Source organism: Poecilia formosa, unplaced genomic scaffold (assembly GCF_000485575.1).
Source record: "Poecilia formosa unplaced genomic scaffold, Poecilia_formosa-5.1.2 Scaffold79, whole genome shotgun sequence".
Lineage (NCBI taxonomy): Eukaryota > Metazoa > Chordata > Actinopteri > Cyprinodontiformes > Poeciliidae > Poecilia > Poecilia formosa.
Window position 1 is genome coordinate 2,068,605 of NW_006800018.1, and position 16,486 is coordinate 2,085,090.

Genomic DNA, 16,486 nt, shown 5'->3' on the forward strand with positions numbered 1-16,486 from the left:
GGGCCTGCTTCCTAGAGATGCCATCAGATCCCATTAGTATTGGGGGGGGTAGGGGGTTTGGACTTTGAAAGACGGGGCAGCGCATCTGAATCTGAGCCGTGTTGTTGGAATCATTCCTAAGCAGTTTCCCAGGGGCCATTTCTCTCCTCATCTCAGACAGACACTGCAGGGATTTGCTCTTTTCTAACCTATCTTGAGAAATGTTGAACAGGGGGCGGACGTCACAGTGACATTGCTGTGGATATAAAGATGGAAGACTTCCCACATACCACTTAATTACACCGCGGTGGTCTGTGGTTTGTACTTCAGCCGTCAGAAGTCAGTGTTTCTTCTAATTGGCACATAAACAGAATCTAAATTTTGCATAATCCCTTTTTTGTTGTGACAATACCTTCATGTCACTCAAAACGTCTCATGGAAAGTGTCAAATTCTAAACGGAGATCTTTGCCAGTCAGAAAGCAGGGACTTTACTTCTTGTTCAACTCATTTTTACCGACTGAAAGCAACCAAACCAAATGCCTGGTTCACATGACGAGATTTTAAAACTGTTGGTTGATTTTCAAGACTTAAGAGGGCACGGACATAGCGATAAAATATTTTTTTGATATGACAGGTTTGGTCTTACAGTGTGCGGAGTAACACCAAACACAAACCAGTTTCACTCGCCAACGTTCAGATGTCAGGAAATCTCTCAAAGCCTCTTGAGACGGGACATTAAGTTCAGAGTAAACGAACATGGAGATAGATGATGAGCTACATATGACAGAGTAAATACAATATAAAGACACGCCCACTGGACTTTCCGGTCCACCATAACAGTTGTTTTGATTTCTATGTATTTTGGATTGCTCTCCATTTTTCTGTCACCTCGCTTTTTGATTGGATACATTTCAGACCAGAGGATTCCTGAGCGGACCGAGGAGAGGAGGGTAAAGCATGACTCACTGATTCGTTTTAACCACAATGGCTAGTTTGTTGTTTTCGAAACAAAGTGACGGCTCTTGTTGGTTCCTTTAAAAAATATATTAGAAAGCACAATACAACACTTTTGTTGCACACAGAGTTTCTGTTTCAGGAGAACAGTCAGGACTGGTAGTTCGTGTTCCAACGAGGGGCCAGAACTGGACTAAAGAGCAGAGGGAGAAGGTAGCTGGATTTGATGCTTCACTCAGGAACGACAAGCTGAGTCTGTTTGTCATTTACCCTGGGAAAACATTTCACCAAGGCAACATTCACACTGCAACTGCTGTGTTCATTTATTTGTTATTCAGCCAGTGTTTGAGAGTCTGGTGGACATGGAGCATTTTGGGGTTTTCGGTTCAAAACAACACCTTTTCCTTCAACTACTAAAAATATCCACTTCATCTTAGTTACAAGCAACACATATGGTACATATTTGCCTTTTTTGCTTTACTAGTAAAGTCAAACTAGCTTTCTAATTGGGGGTGCTGTGGTAGTGCAGGGGTTAAGCTGGCCGTCGCAGGATCGATTCCCGGCCAGGTGGCCTTTGCAGCATATCTTTCCTCTCTCTCTTTACCTACTTTCCTATCTTAGCTTTCAAATAAAGGCTACTAGAGCCTAAAGGACCTTTTAAAAAAATAATAATAATAACTTTCTACTCAAATTTAAATTTAATTATCTCCTCAAAGTCAAACAGCAATGATCTATGTAGAATTTTTTTTTTTTTTTTAAAAAAACACACATCTCTCCTGGGCTGATACTGCTTTCTTTTTTTTTTTTTTTTTTTCACACATGAACGTATTGTACCCATTGAAGTGAGTTCAAACACCCAAAAAATGAAACTCCCGTCACACCTGACCTGTCTTTCTCAAACTGTGGTCCCCCCCAACACTGGTGGTCCGCGCGCGCCCCCTAGTGGTCCACAAGGTACTGCATGTGAACAACCGTTTATTTGCCATGAGATAAACTCACGGTGCAACACGCACAGTTAGCATAAAAATACTAAAGGATTGTTTAAAATAATAGTAATAGGGTCGCTTAAAGAAAAACCAAAGAAACATCCGACACAAAAGTGAAAGTGCAACAACTCGATGCTAACGAAAGCAACATCCTGTCGAGCATCATTGTTGAGTCCCAGGACGACCGCGGTTTATCTTCAGCAACATCCTCAAAAACAATCGCTGCACAAACTCGACAAGAGTTCAGAAAATTCTCTACCAAGGTAAAAACGAAAATACCACAATGACTACATAAAATTTGGGATTTTTTGTTAGATTGGTCATGAGGAGGATAAAAAAAAAACGCATTGTGGTCTGTGTCATGAAATATTAGCTAATGAGGCTATGAAACCTGCAAAGTTGAGGTGGCACAACTAATATATACAAAATATTTCACTTTAAGATGTATTCACATGGGACATTTTCAAGGTAGGTGGTCCCTGAGTGTTGGTTAATGGGTCAAGTGGTCCTCAGTCCGACACTGCTCCAGACAATTCATCAGCCTTACTGAACAGACTGTCCCTTTAACCCACCAGGGACAGAGCTCTGCTTGTCCATCTCCTTCCCCCCGTCCAAAGCCCTGTCATCCTTCTAAGTAAGTGCAAATCCTGAATCATTTTCTGGATGGAACCTAGGATTGAAAAGCTTTAAAAATAATGTCCTGCACTGAGCGACTGCTACAGCGGCGCTGTTTGCATACTTATGACACGGGCCAATTTCCGAGGCAAGAAGCCGTTCATTTTCACCATTTTAAATATTTGACATCGGTATGTTTTCTCTTCTTCGCTGCTCTTGGGCTTATTCTGGACCTGGAGACAATTTGCTCACAGGCTGTTCCTTTGGCTCGTCTTTGCCTTTGGAGCTAGCTGCTCCTCCATCTCATCCTATTATTCGAATTCACTGTCAGACTCTAAATTTTCACCCACAAAAATAAAAAAAAAAACGTCTTCTTTGTCATCAAAAGTTTTTCTCCTTTCCATAATCATTTATTTATGGTTCTTCAGGAGAGAAGCTTTCGGCCATCTTTACCTGTTTTGATAAGAATCCAAAGTGGCAAAGTTATATTTACTGTGCCCTGCCTCCTATTTGCCTCTTGCATACAGAATGAAAACGTAAATAAAACTGGTCGACACAAGGCAGAGAGTGAAATGTGTGGAGAAAATGGCAACGTTTTGCAGAGACTCCTCTCCACGAAGGGAGGAAACCAGAAACTAAAAGAAAGTTTTATTACAGTAAACGAGTAGCGTGTAAGCCTCATTATGACATCTGAAAGCTCATGAAATCCTGCTGTTCCTTAATGAATAATATCAAAAGTCCTGCAGTGGAATAGGGAGGATGACACTCAAAACTATGACCAATCAGAATTTGGCTTTTTTTTTTTTACCTGTCAGACACCAGCATGGATAGTTTTAGAGAGTAATTGTCCGGGGCTGTGAGGAAATACGCACTGTTGGACCGAGACTGAACTCCCACTGCGCCGGTTCTGGTCCGATTCAGTGGGCAAACGTTCTTTTTTCGGCTATGAATAATACAGAAAATAGAACGAGATGTTTCAGCTCATCAATCATTATTTCCTCTTCCCCCTCCTATCTTGTGAACTCAAAATAGTCGTTGGTGTCTGCCGTGACTGTTGCGTTCGCCATGCTGCTGTGATCCACACATGTAACAAAAACACCGTGACGTGTTGTGCGGTCATCTGGAGGGTTTTCACAGGAGCTCGGCTCGGTGTGACTTGAAGGGGGCGAGGGAAAATGAACGTCTCGCAGCTACGTCGGTTGAACTCTGACCCGACCGTGCTGGGCCTGACAGAGGCAAAAACGGATTAAGAGCATACGCCAGACATCAGAGCTCAAGAGTTTGAGCTTGGAAAGATTTTTTTAAGTGTCATAAATCATTAGAACTCCTGCACGTTTTCCTGTTGTATCTGCGGGACGTCAGTTTTCATCTCCACCCAATGTGTTGGGTTTTTGTTTTTTTTTATCTGAAGCACAGATTTGCTCCGTGTTTCGCTGACATCCGCTGACATCTCGTCTGTGTTTTACTAGAACATGTCGTCTTTGATAAACGGAAGGTAGTCGCTGCTGTCGGTGTAGCAACTGATCCGAGCCAAACAATGAGCCTTAATTCAATTCCCCTATTTTAAGGGCACAAACATAACAACAGCAGATGTGACCTTCAAGAAGGTGAGATTATGCAAATTAAAAAAAAAGAAAAAACCTTTTCAATTATTCATGAAACTTTGCTCTCAAACATTTCCTTCAACAGATTTGCTTTTTTTTTTTTTCCTGCTAGGTATCTAGGCTCCCTAGAAGGCTCTATATAAATGTGTTCTATTATTCATCAAAGGAAGTCCCCATCCACATTGTAATGCTGCTCAACACAGCCTCAATGCAATACATGACAAATATCTTAATATGCGCCAGCTTGAACTGCAACGCTCGGATTTGTGGCGCGTACCTGTACACACGCCCACCTGACGGCTCCTCGTGACCCCGGCGTGTTTCAGACGGAGGCTTCGGGGAAATATGGGGCCGTCATGACCGACAACTGCTATACGACCGCGAGAGCACATAGGTGTACAAAGGAATCTCGGCGTGCATATGTTGAATGCATAATGCCGGAGCACCATGCAGAGACATCGCTCGTGTCATCTTTTTAATTTCCTCCTTTGGTTCTCAAGATCACCTTGTGGGAAATTCGCTAGCAGATTGAGAGCCGTCGCAGAGACGTGCAATATTCTCAGTGTGTTTAAACTGTCACGGTAATGGACATTACACTGTCACTGATGTATTGCGCTTCAAGCAGATCGTCTGGCAGCCAAACAAAAACAAAAACAAAAAAAAAAAAGACTGATGTTGCTGTTCTAGTTTTTAATCCTTTGTTGATGACACAATTGTCTCATTGTTTCCAGCTCAGACGCAAGAAACAAAACATTTCATTTCACCAAAGCCCAGACAAAAGCACTGCGCAGCCAGAAATTCTGCCAGCGGCTCAAAAAAAAAAAAAAAAGGATGTCGCCGGTGTTGGGATTGATGGATCTTTTTCAGACGCAGCTGAACTACACTGAAAGAGGAGAGCTGAAAACTGTACATCGCTTTGGAGGAAGAAGTGCTTCTTAATGTCGTCTGAATCTCACTCTTCCTTCACAGCACAGATATTGAGCAGTGCATGTAAATCCACCAACCCCCCCCACACGTCCTGGTCACTCTTGGCACAATGCTAACGCCGGCCTTTTCTTTTCCAAACAAATGATTATGCAGATGCTTCAAACAGAACAACTCTGACTCAATCTGTTCCTTCCTACACAAACTTCTATTGAACAGAAACGACTTCTTTTTTTTTTTTTTTTTTTTGCTGGACACCTTCGGCCTTCTCACAGCCGCCACGCCCCACATTATTTTGTAAGTGGAAGTTTCTTGGCAGGGGTTTCTTTGCATGCGTCATTATTTTTGACCGATGATGATTTGAAGGGACTCACAGTCACTGTGCCACATAATTAGATTGAAAGAGGGACTTCAGATGGACTCCTTCAGATCGTCAACCGATCTGATTAGATTAAAATGAAGGTATTGGCTCTGGCCAGTGATCGGCCAGAACGAGTTCAATAAATGCAATAAATCCCTGCTGTTTGTTATTGTACTCCATAAACACACGGGGAGGGGAAATAGTACATTGCTTTGCACTTTGTTTTGAGTTCAGATAAAGTGTAGGGATGTATGGGGAAAATGCATAACTAGGGGAAATCGTATAATCTCATTTTCTGTTGGATTCTAGAATGGAGTCGACAGTAACCTTTTCCCGTATAGTTAATATTTGTTACATTCAACAGTTGGAATAAAAATCTGCATCGGCAGAGCAGACTCAGTGGAGCTGGTATTCATCAGAATGACATTTGCTGTGAATCGATGCTTTATAAATTAACTGGGGTTTTTTTCTGTGCATTATTTTTAACTGACCTTATCTTGAAATCCCTTTTACCCTCTCGTATTTCTTTTTTTTTTTTTTTGTAAATCTTGTTCACTTTTTCATCTGGGCAGCTAAGTGTTCCTCACTGCCTCACCTCACATGAATCTTCAGCTGCTGACAGCCACTTGTTTGCTTGGTAGTAGCTATTAGTTCCTGGTGCCACTTCACAAACTCGCGCTTTAGTCTTTGAAAGAACTCAAACGGGATTGCCTCTGCAAGACAGACTGCTAATAAGTCTGAGGGAAAATAAGCATTGAAGATTGAAACTACCAGGCAAGTGTTCACTATGCAGCGTGAGTCCTGCCAAACTCAACAAAGGTAGACGGATTTCAACTATAAAAAAAGAAAAAGCCCATGGGGGCTGCTTCCATGGAAAACAAGGGAGTTCAAAGCAGCCAGGTGCTGCTAGTCAAATGAATTAAAAAAGCGATCATCACCAGCTGTCGGCACCGCTATTAAAGCTTATATTTTGGCAATTTGCCCATCGGTAGCATCGGGGCGTGCATTTGCAGAATGTAAAGGGCTTAAAGACGTCAGCAGTGATCTTACGTAAGCCATTGTTGTCCGTCGTTCCAGGAAGCGTCAGACGGCCATTTCCAAACACTTAGGAGTCGAGTGAGAGACGGTGAACGAGAGACGGATTCTTCACCAGGGGAAAACATCCGAGGCCGTTTCCTGCAGCTCATGTTCCACTGAGATCCCCCCCACAAGGTCAGTCCGCCTGTGCTGAAGGCTCAAGACATGTAGAATCAAAAAGACTGAACAAGGTTGGTTTGGAGAAGTGGCCAAGAGAAAGCCTCTTTAAAATGTTATCCTTAGAACAGTCTGTAAAATATAAGCAACTATGCAGAGTCGCATCAAAAATACACCCAAACACATTTTGTACAGAGTCTTTTTCATATTTTATAAAGAGTCTTGAAATCGGCTTCTGTCTCTTTAAGAAGCTCCTACTCTTTACAACGCTCTGCCTTCAACACGTCATCATTACAATGCTTCTCCAGGATGCCGTTTGCTACCATCTGAGGAGCATTGTAGTTTGCGTGATGAGCTCAGCAGGCTCACAGTGTTTGCTAATTGCTGCTGCCACTAGTCTGGAGGAGCCTGGAGGGTCAGGATGGATAGGAGGCACATTGCAAGAGTACATCCCCCGTTTCGTACACCCTTAAGTAAATTTCACGATAAACGCATAAATAAATACATTTTAATCTGTAATAACTCCGCTATTGATAACTTAGAAAATAGACAACCTTTTCATGTTAGAAGACTGAATGTTTAATGGGACCTAAGGACGTTGCATCCTACACCTTCAAAACTTTTTGACTTTTACAGAACTTAAGAAATATGTTTTTTCATTAAAATATGTTTATACAAATATATTTTAAATTGTTTATGTTATTCAATTAAAGATAAAAGACTTTCCTTAGTGTAAGCATCAAATTATCTAAAGCAGTGGTCAAATGAAAACATGCTGTTAGCTCATAATCTTCATAAGGCAGACGATTAAATGATGAATTGATACAAGAGACATTCTAGGAAAAGTTACAAGGACGCTCACACCTGGATCAATATTCATACAGGAAATGAGATCATGTGCAATTGTACTGCAGGTTTTACAACAAGAAATCTTAATGTTTTGAAAGAAAAGGAGAGTTTAAAAGTACCCTATAACAGTGAAGTAAAGCAAAGTTTATAAAAGTCTCTTAACTTATCAGCAATGCATGCTACATCAGTAAAACATCCCAAAGAACTGAAACATGTAGACAGACTAAGAGGACTAAATGACTTCTGCAGCACAACATCACATCACTCAGATCCTAATCAGCACCAAGACAACTGGGAATTGCTGAGTGAGACAATCCTCTTTTCAGTAATTACCATCATCGAGATCAAACAAGCAAATATTCGGGTTTCGAAGCTCTCCTTCGCCATCCGTCATCCCCCCCAGACCTTCAGCAACCAGTGTTCGACACAAGCACCTTTATTGCAGATGGCACCTGTGATCATGACAATGATAACACCAGTGGTAATATGATTTTATGAGGCCTCTCATTTGCCATCTGCTTACCTCTCCTCTCCTGCTCCGGGTGCGCGGGCCTCTGTCTCAGCCCCCTCCCTGAACCATCTGGCCTCTTGTGCTAATCCCCCCATTGATTTGTCTTTCTAACCCCATTCGCCGTCCAACTCCACTCCATTTTCAAAAACAAACTCAGAAAAGCTGACTTGAGTCTTAATGAAGTGATTATGCAGTGCGGCGGTGGCTACAGTTCCATTTCTTACTTCACTGATCTGTGTTCACTGGATAATTTCGCCGACTGCATATCCATTTATTTGGTCCTTTCCTTCTTAGGCCATTACCGTAGCAGCTATTTTCTAAACATTACTCCGATATATTTGCTGCGCTGAACTGGATCCTAATTAAAGTAATCGAATCTGTGTGTGTGTATGGGAGTTGGCTACATGTGGCCCGTAGTTTTAAAGATGGATGCGTTCATCCGTTGCCAATAATCGCTCGTTCTCGTAGATTCCCGCGGGTTGCTTCAGACCTCCAGTGGTCTCTGCGTGCAGAGAGATCCCATGGCGGGATTTAAACCCACAACCTTTTCGCTTTAAGGAAACAGTGCTGCCAGCTGTGCAGCTTCGCGCCACAGCAGATACAATGTGATGAATTTGAATAAGAGTGTATAAAAGGGATTGGAAAAACGAATCATTTAGTGTCATTCATAATCGGATTAGTCCGTGTGCTCAAATTAACTGCACTGTGATGAACTGAACTGTAAATTGATTAGTTGTGTGGTTTTTATTATTTTTTTTTTTAAGATTCTGTTTAAAATCAAAGATTCAGTCCAAATAATTCTACCTTCTAGGAAAACTTTCAGCAAAGTCATTTGTCTGCTAATTCGCTTATCCAAATTTGCACGTCGAACTTTTACCGAGGCTTTCATTTCACACCGCATCACATAGCCTTTTCACATCAGATTGTAAAGCTTAACGTGCATGGGAAATGTATTTTCCACGGCAACAAAGAGTCCGCCGCGACAGTCGACGTTTCGACGAGCAACTTGCTGCATGGAAAGCAGAGTGTGGATTTGCCAGCGTGCTGACAGAGCTGAGCTTTGTTACAGATGGCAAACCATGTATAGAACGACTTCATTAAAGGCTTCGCTGATGTTCTGCATGCAGAACGTTCGATAAAGTCTGTAATGAAAGCAGAAATTCACGTCCAAGGCTATTGACAGGCCATAAGATTGGTGTGGCCATAGCGAAGCTTAATGGAGCGTTCCAAACAGTCCTGATTTAAAATTTAAAAAAAAAACCTTGATCTATGCAGAGTTTAAGATGTCACTAAATAACTGACTGACATCCACGCCTGCCTCAGGGAACTTATACTATTAAGTTTAATTTTTGCTTGCTTCTTTTTCTTGTAAGAAAAATAAATAAATATATATATATATATATACACATTTCATTTTTAGTTTTTTTTTTTTTTTTGCTTGAAACGCCTACCCAGTTATCTGTTGGGAGAAATATTTAAGCATAGAAGGACACCTGATGTTGATGATGAGACTATAAATAGACCTTATATGAACACAAGTNATAATAATAATAATAATAATAAATAATAATAATAAGATAAAGGTTTTCGCAGACCTCTTGAAGCAGTCTAAGTTCTGGCTTCTTCACTTTTACCAAGTGAGCAAACTGAAAAAGTTTAACGATATCTTTAATTGAGGCTTTTCGGAGACACTTCAGTTGACATCAATTGACTGAATATCAAATAAAATATCAAACATGACATCTTGATTTGATAGTGCAAAGCTCCACTCCTGCCAGACGACGCTTTAGGGTTCAGAAAACAAAACCAGCTCTCTGATCCGTGACGTACTCGATGTTACCCCTGGTGTGTTGATCTCAACCTGCTCTGCCTACCCAGTTATCTGTTGGGAGAAATATTTAAGCATAGAAGGACACCTGATGTTGATGATGAGACTATAAATAGACCTTATATGAACACAAGTCTGTCCATTTTACACATAACCTAAATTAGATGTAAATATGCCATTTATGTGTACATAAGGGGGGAAAAAAGAAGGTGAATGTGGTAGTGAAGACATCAAGATTCTTCTCAGTTTAAATATTTCTCATGAGTCATAATTTACACCACATGCCTGCAACAACCCAAACAATATTGAAGGTGGCTTGTATTTGCCCACTGATCTTCAGGTATTTTCAAAACATTTTTCAATTAAGTCAGGAGACTGGCCGACCGTAGCCGTTTTACTTTCTTTTTCTTGAACTGGTTAAAGGTTTCCTTGGGGCTTTTACTTGCAAATTCTGCTTTTCTGATGCAAACTGATGCTTTTCCAAGGCTCAATATTATGACTAATTCACAGGATTGGGCTAACCAACAACAAATGCGACCAATTCACTCAGAACGGAGATTAATTATTTTCAGCCGCAAAAAGAAGTGCAGCAGATGGTCTGGCACCGTAGAGTCTTGATCTCAACGTCGTGGAGTCAGTCTGGGATCGCACCAACAGACTGGAGATACTAATGCAGTCTAAATGTATGCAGATCCCCCAAGCAACACAAAAGCTGCCACGAACTAAAACGGTCCCGTTTCAAATTCCAAGTTTGCTCACATAAAGTTAGCTTAGCCTTGTAGCCTTGATTTGTTTTGGTTTGGTTTGTTTTTTATCTCAACTGCACTAATAACTTAAAAGACAGCACAGCCTCAGTTCCAGGGTTTAATTTGTACCTCTATAGGAGCCACATGTGGAAAAAACCCCCAATCACAATCACTTCCACAGTTATTATTTAAATAAATGTCTGCCAAGTAAAATTGGTAAAATCCTATAAAGTACTTTAAACCCCGTCAATCAATAGGTGTTGGAATGTCATACCATCTAAACTCGAGTGATAAAGAAACTTTTTCTTTATCTGCTTTCATCTTTTGCTCGTCTGTGCATATGCAGTTGAGTAATAATAGATCTTTAATCAAAAATGCGGCAGCATGAGTTCTTTTGAAACAATGGTGCGAAAAAAGTTCACAGTGTATTTTATTCAACAAAGCAAAAACCTTCAAGCATTCACTTTTTGTTTTTTTGTTGTTTTTTAAAAGCAGACACAAATATTTCAAAAAGAGAAATGAAATTAGAAGTACCCTCCCACTGTGATTTTGAGAAAAATAAAATTATTTTAGTTTTGGATTTTCATTCAGACCATCATGCTAGTAAGTAGCCTCCTGGATTTACCAGACTGTATTCAAAACTCGATTATTAGTGAGAGCTTCTGCTTTTAAACATATTCAAAGTTTTGCCGCTTTTCAGTCAAATGTTCAGATTTGTTTTCTGATGAGGAAAGCATAAAAATTGTGCGCAAGATGGACTGATTTGGGAATTCATCCGTTAGCCATTACTATGGCGATCATGAAGAGGACGCTGAGAGTTCTCCATATTTTTTTTTGATTTTATGTAAAATCCTTGTTTGCACATTCACCTTTTCCTGTATGCCTTTCTGCTGTCTCTAATCTTGACTTTAGTTGCGTCTGTGTACTCTAGTCTCGCCCCCGGAAGGATCGTTTTCCTGTTTAACAGTTCCTTTAGCTCACTGGTGATCCAGGTGCTGTGGACACAGAGGTTCGTACAGTCAGTCACACACTCAGTGTGAAGTCGCGCGATCCAGCTGTAGTTATAATTTAGATGCCATGTCGTCTGTCCTACACAGAGTCTGCATCAGTTTTGAGAGGGACATCACAGTGGTTAATCTAACTCTCTGCATAATAACGTAAAACGCTCGTCGGGCTCGTCTGATTTTTGTGCTTCATAGTGAGACATTTTATTTCTTAACTTCATTCTGAGGGTCAAGTGCTTCTCAGAGTCCACCTCGCTTTTTTCTTGGAAATAATTTTTAACTTACCTGGATAAATCATGTCCCTAGTGACATGAAATAATTACATTCTTGTCTCTTCTTGATTATGACAGTCGCTCAGGTTGTTTTTAGTGGTAGTCAGTAAACCTTGACCAGGCTGCCGCTCTAGCCTTTCAAATTTGTCTCAGGGTTTCTTATCTTCTAAGAAATGTAATAAAAGATGTTTAAGAAAAAAAAAAAAAAAAAAACAGTTCAGTGTAATTTTTCCAGTTCTGGGGACCAAGTTCTGCTGAACTGTCAGAACAAGGCCCAGGCCAAGAGTAACGCATATCTAATTGCTACCTAATAACCAAACTACAAATTACTTATTTAAGGTATATTATTGCGATGATGAATTTTTTTTTTTTCCTTTGCTGATTTGACTTGCAATATAATCATTTAATTTCCAATTTAGATGTGAAAGCTGGTATTCCCATGTCCGTAACACAGACATCTCAGCCTGATTAGATAAAAATAATCTACTCTTCCAAATGGATTTTGATAGATTCGAAACCAATAGGAAAATAATCTATTTCATTTCATAAAGCTGATAAGCTACAATGCAGCTCATCACCATCAGACACAAGTAAAGACCATTTACCATTTAACTGGAAAAGAAACAACCCCAAAGTAGACTGAACTGTTCTGACTAACAGAGGGGGGGGGGAAGAGAAACTCCCACAGTATGAGGTTTACACATTCATGCAAGTTGTGCATAAAAGAGCAGTTCTGACAGTCAGGTATTCATCGGCTTCATCTTCAACGCTGTCGCTCCATAGCCGTGAAGAGCGGGGCTCTTTCTCCTCAGAGGAAGGTTCTCTGTCTGTAAGTGGATTTTAGACTCCATCAGGAGGGACAATAGAAGCTCCTTGCTGCCCGAAGACATCATGATTCAGTTGCTGCAACGTTTCTGAAAAGAGGGCTTAACAACTTGTGGCAACAGCAACAGAGAGTCATCAGTGTCTCATCCTCTCCTTTAGAGGTTATTTTTAAAAGAACACGGAAGAAAACGGCTCAAGTCTTTGAGAAAACTCCCTCATCTCGTTCATAAGCCGTTTGATCTCCTGCCGTCTAGAAAAGAACGTCACTCTATTAGGAGTCCTAACAGAGTCACTGTCCTACCATTTAGGACAGTGATCTTTAAGTGCTTTATTCAACAACTAATAAAGCTGTTTAATGAGAAACATGTTTAATTCGTTCCTTTATATTTTTACATGTTATCCTATAACATTTTACAACTATAGATGTGAAGGACTTTCAATCAAATTTCCTCACGGCTTCCGGAAAATTTCCACATAAATTCTGAAATTCATAAAACGTTCGATGAGAAACACCAAGAAACATTTCATTGGAACAGGCCAAGTTGGGCAGACCGAGCCCAGGAAAACTGTTCTTTTCAAAACTTTCTGTTCCTTACAAGACTCCCTGAGTACATCGTACTTTGAAATGCAACCGGAGAAGATTAATAATACAAACAGGTGCCATGTCAGGAAAATCGAACATCCAACTCTCCCCTTGACCTGATTTCGCCCGGCTTCTGAAGAAGCCCACGCAGCACGCGGTTGACCCTCAGGAAATGTATCTAGAAATATACTTTCCATCATTAGCATCACGCCGATATTCGATGGCTACATTTGAAAGCCGGCCTATGCTCAGTGAACCCTTTTAAAAGGGATCCGTCTATTTAGGAGAAATGACGGGGAGGCCAGAGAGCCCGTAAAGAATGGAGCACACAGATTCATTGTTAGCCGCTGAAAGCTGTTCATTGTGTTCTCAGTGTCGCATGCTGAGCCTTATAATGCTTTTATTTAACTCGGGAACATTAGCCAACTTGGAGATCAGCTGTTGTCCGGGGGATTTCATTGAGTTTATGAAAATTCTCGTTGAATGAACTCCTTTCTGAAGCCTCTTTAGCAGCTTGAATTAAAAAAAAAAAGAATGGCAGGACATTAACAAATCGAGGACCAAACTCCACAACTTTATGAGTTACTGGTTTGTAAAAGTGGAGTTTCTTACACATCCTAACTGCTGGATCCAAACCAGAGCCGTGATGTTGTTCCATCTCCTCTAGTGAACTTTCCTAATGAAAGCAGTTGTTTCTTAGTGGGAAATTCTTGATAAATGCATTTCCCTCTTTATTGCACAAACTGAAGGCTCACTGTTCGTCTTCATCACCAAAGCTGAAAGCTTGTTGCTCTACCACGTTCACACCTGGGGCTTCAGGTAAGAGGTGTGCCAAAACGCATAAAGGTCGTTTTCACCGTTTTCTACGCATCGAAAACGAACTGAGAAACTTTGCCCATCGGCAACACTTAGTGGTTAGGATGGGAAAGTGTTAATGATGTGCAACAATTGTGCACACCAGAAACAGATGATCAAATATACATTCCTCACAACACCCTAAACCACATCAAGCTTTCTAAAACCAGGCCAGGAATTCAATTATCCATAAATCCTTGAAGCTTCTCAAACAGTTCAACTTAACAGAACAAAATCAAAGCACAGATTACAGTGAGCTGCTGGCCTTCACCTTTTGCTTATGTTAACAGGACACATTTTTTTATTTAATTGAAGGACAAACGATACGTGAAGCACAAATGCAAACAGCGATTCTTTTTCTGAGTGGCCTCATACAGCGTATGATTGATTCATTTTTTTTTAGCAGCACAAGATAGATAAACTCACCTGATGGTAATAATATGAATCCGTGTTCAGGGTTTCCCCCAGAAAACTTGCTAAGCCCTGATTGCTCGGGGCGCTAGGGCAGCCATCCAGCTGGCCGCCATGTTTGTGAGTAGAAAAATGTTTAAAGTTGACAGGAAATTTGAAAATATTACTTGATAGTTGTGCATTTTTGGAAGACTGGAAGATTAATACCTAAACACCAGATATAAGATGAATTAACAATGCTGAGCCTGGTGGGGGCACAAGTAAAGCCTGGTGGCCCGAAAGGCTTATAATATACTGAGGGAAACCCTGCTGTTATTTGCAACAAGAGAAATCCATGAAGATATCTCCTCATTGGACCATTGAAGTTAGTGACTTTCTTTTTTTTTGAGTGATAAACTACAGATTTAGAAGATTAACAACCTCCTGCGAGTCTCTGTATTTTCAGTAGACGTGTGACTAAACAAAGGCGTAATGTCAAAAATGCCTCATCAACACCTCGTAAATCCTACGCTTCCTTTTGCCACACTTCGGTTATGAGCCGTTTTCGTGTTTCAGCCTTTATTTCAAGCCATTTTTCCCTCATTGCCATGGCTGTGTGCTGCTTTGACCCGAAAGCTTTGACAGTTTCGCACACGATGCCCCGGTCACTCATCTTACGTTTTGCCCTAATGCCAGGAGGCAGCTTGCCAAGCCAAATGTTTTTGCATTTCTCAACTTCGCTTAGGATCTCGACCAGCTGACATAATGTGACATTGATTTTCCCCTGTGCCTAATATTCCCTCATTTACAATAAATTCTGCACTGATTGGGATGTACAAAGGAAACGTGCTTAGGATAATGCGTACATTTCATAACTCTGTTCATGCAAATGGAGTTTTCTCAATTTAAGTATAAAAAAAAATGTAGGGAAATCCTGCCTATTTTATTGATGCAGAACAACTTTATACAGCTCAGAGCTCCTGATAATTAAAAACACAGTTACTAATGGGGGACTTTTCAGACAAAACTTGTTAGCTTCGTGGCAACAAAACCATAAACTATTTGAGAATGCCAGCAGATTGTAATGGCAAATTGGTTCCAAATAAAATACAATCTGGCAAGAGACAACAAGAGAGACTCAACCAGATAAAAACAACCTGGCAAAGACGGGACAGTGTGAAGAAACACTCCGTTCAAACTTCTGTTTCAACAAAAATGTACAAATAAACACGAAAAAGTTCAAGCTTAGGCTCTGAGTTAAGTTTAGAAATCTTAGATGAAGCATTATGATCATGACTTCTTCGAACATTGAACCTCTTCTGCTACAGGGGGGCACTTGGCTAACTGCACGCCTTTTCTGCATGGGCACTAAAATTAGGGGAGGGGCACTGAGAACAGGGCTCATTTTATTTGCCTTAAACCAGTTCTCATCTTTGGGGAAGTTACCTCAACATATTGTGTTGGTTAGAAGAAAATCAGGATCTTAATTTGAGACAAAAAAAAACATCTAACATGTTGAAGTCTAGGAGGAAACTATATATATATATATATATATATATATATATATATATATACATATAGATAGACCATTAGGCAAAGCTAAGCTGATGCATGAGCAGACAGGAAAAAGTGAGGTGTGAGGATTAAAATGGAGGTGTTCCTTTCAGACGGCTGCATTTCTCTCACACATTCAGGCCAGGCAGCTGAAAAACATGGTTAAAAAGCTTCAAGCAAGAATATGAGTCTGTATAGTGCGCTGAAAATAAATGTTTCAGAAGCACATCTGTCTCTTAGGTAACAAGGTTCTTCACCGCTTTGATTGCCGTTCCTGGCCTCAAACTATAAACAGGAATACTTTTTGTGTGAATCAAATGTTTGAAACAAACTAGTCATGGTAAACCAACACCTCACTGTATTGGTCAGTTCAAAAAAACATTTCTGAATGATTTAGGTTCTGTTTTACATTCACACTTTATGTTTTATCCGGAACTGTTCGGCCTTGTTG

General features: G+C 40.5%; 1 protein-coding gene across 2 annotated transcripts in view; it reads right to left on the reverse strand.

Moving 5' to 3' along the window:
* ntm (neurotrimin) overlaps positions 1-16,486 on the reverse strand; it is a 276,837-nt gene that overhangs the window by 158,294 nt on the left and 102,057 nt on the right. The window lies entirely within an intron of this gene.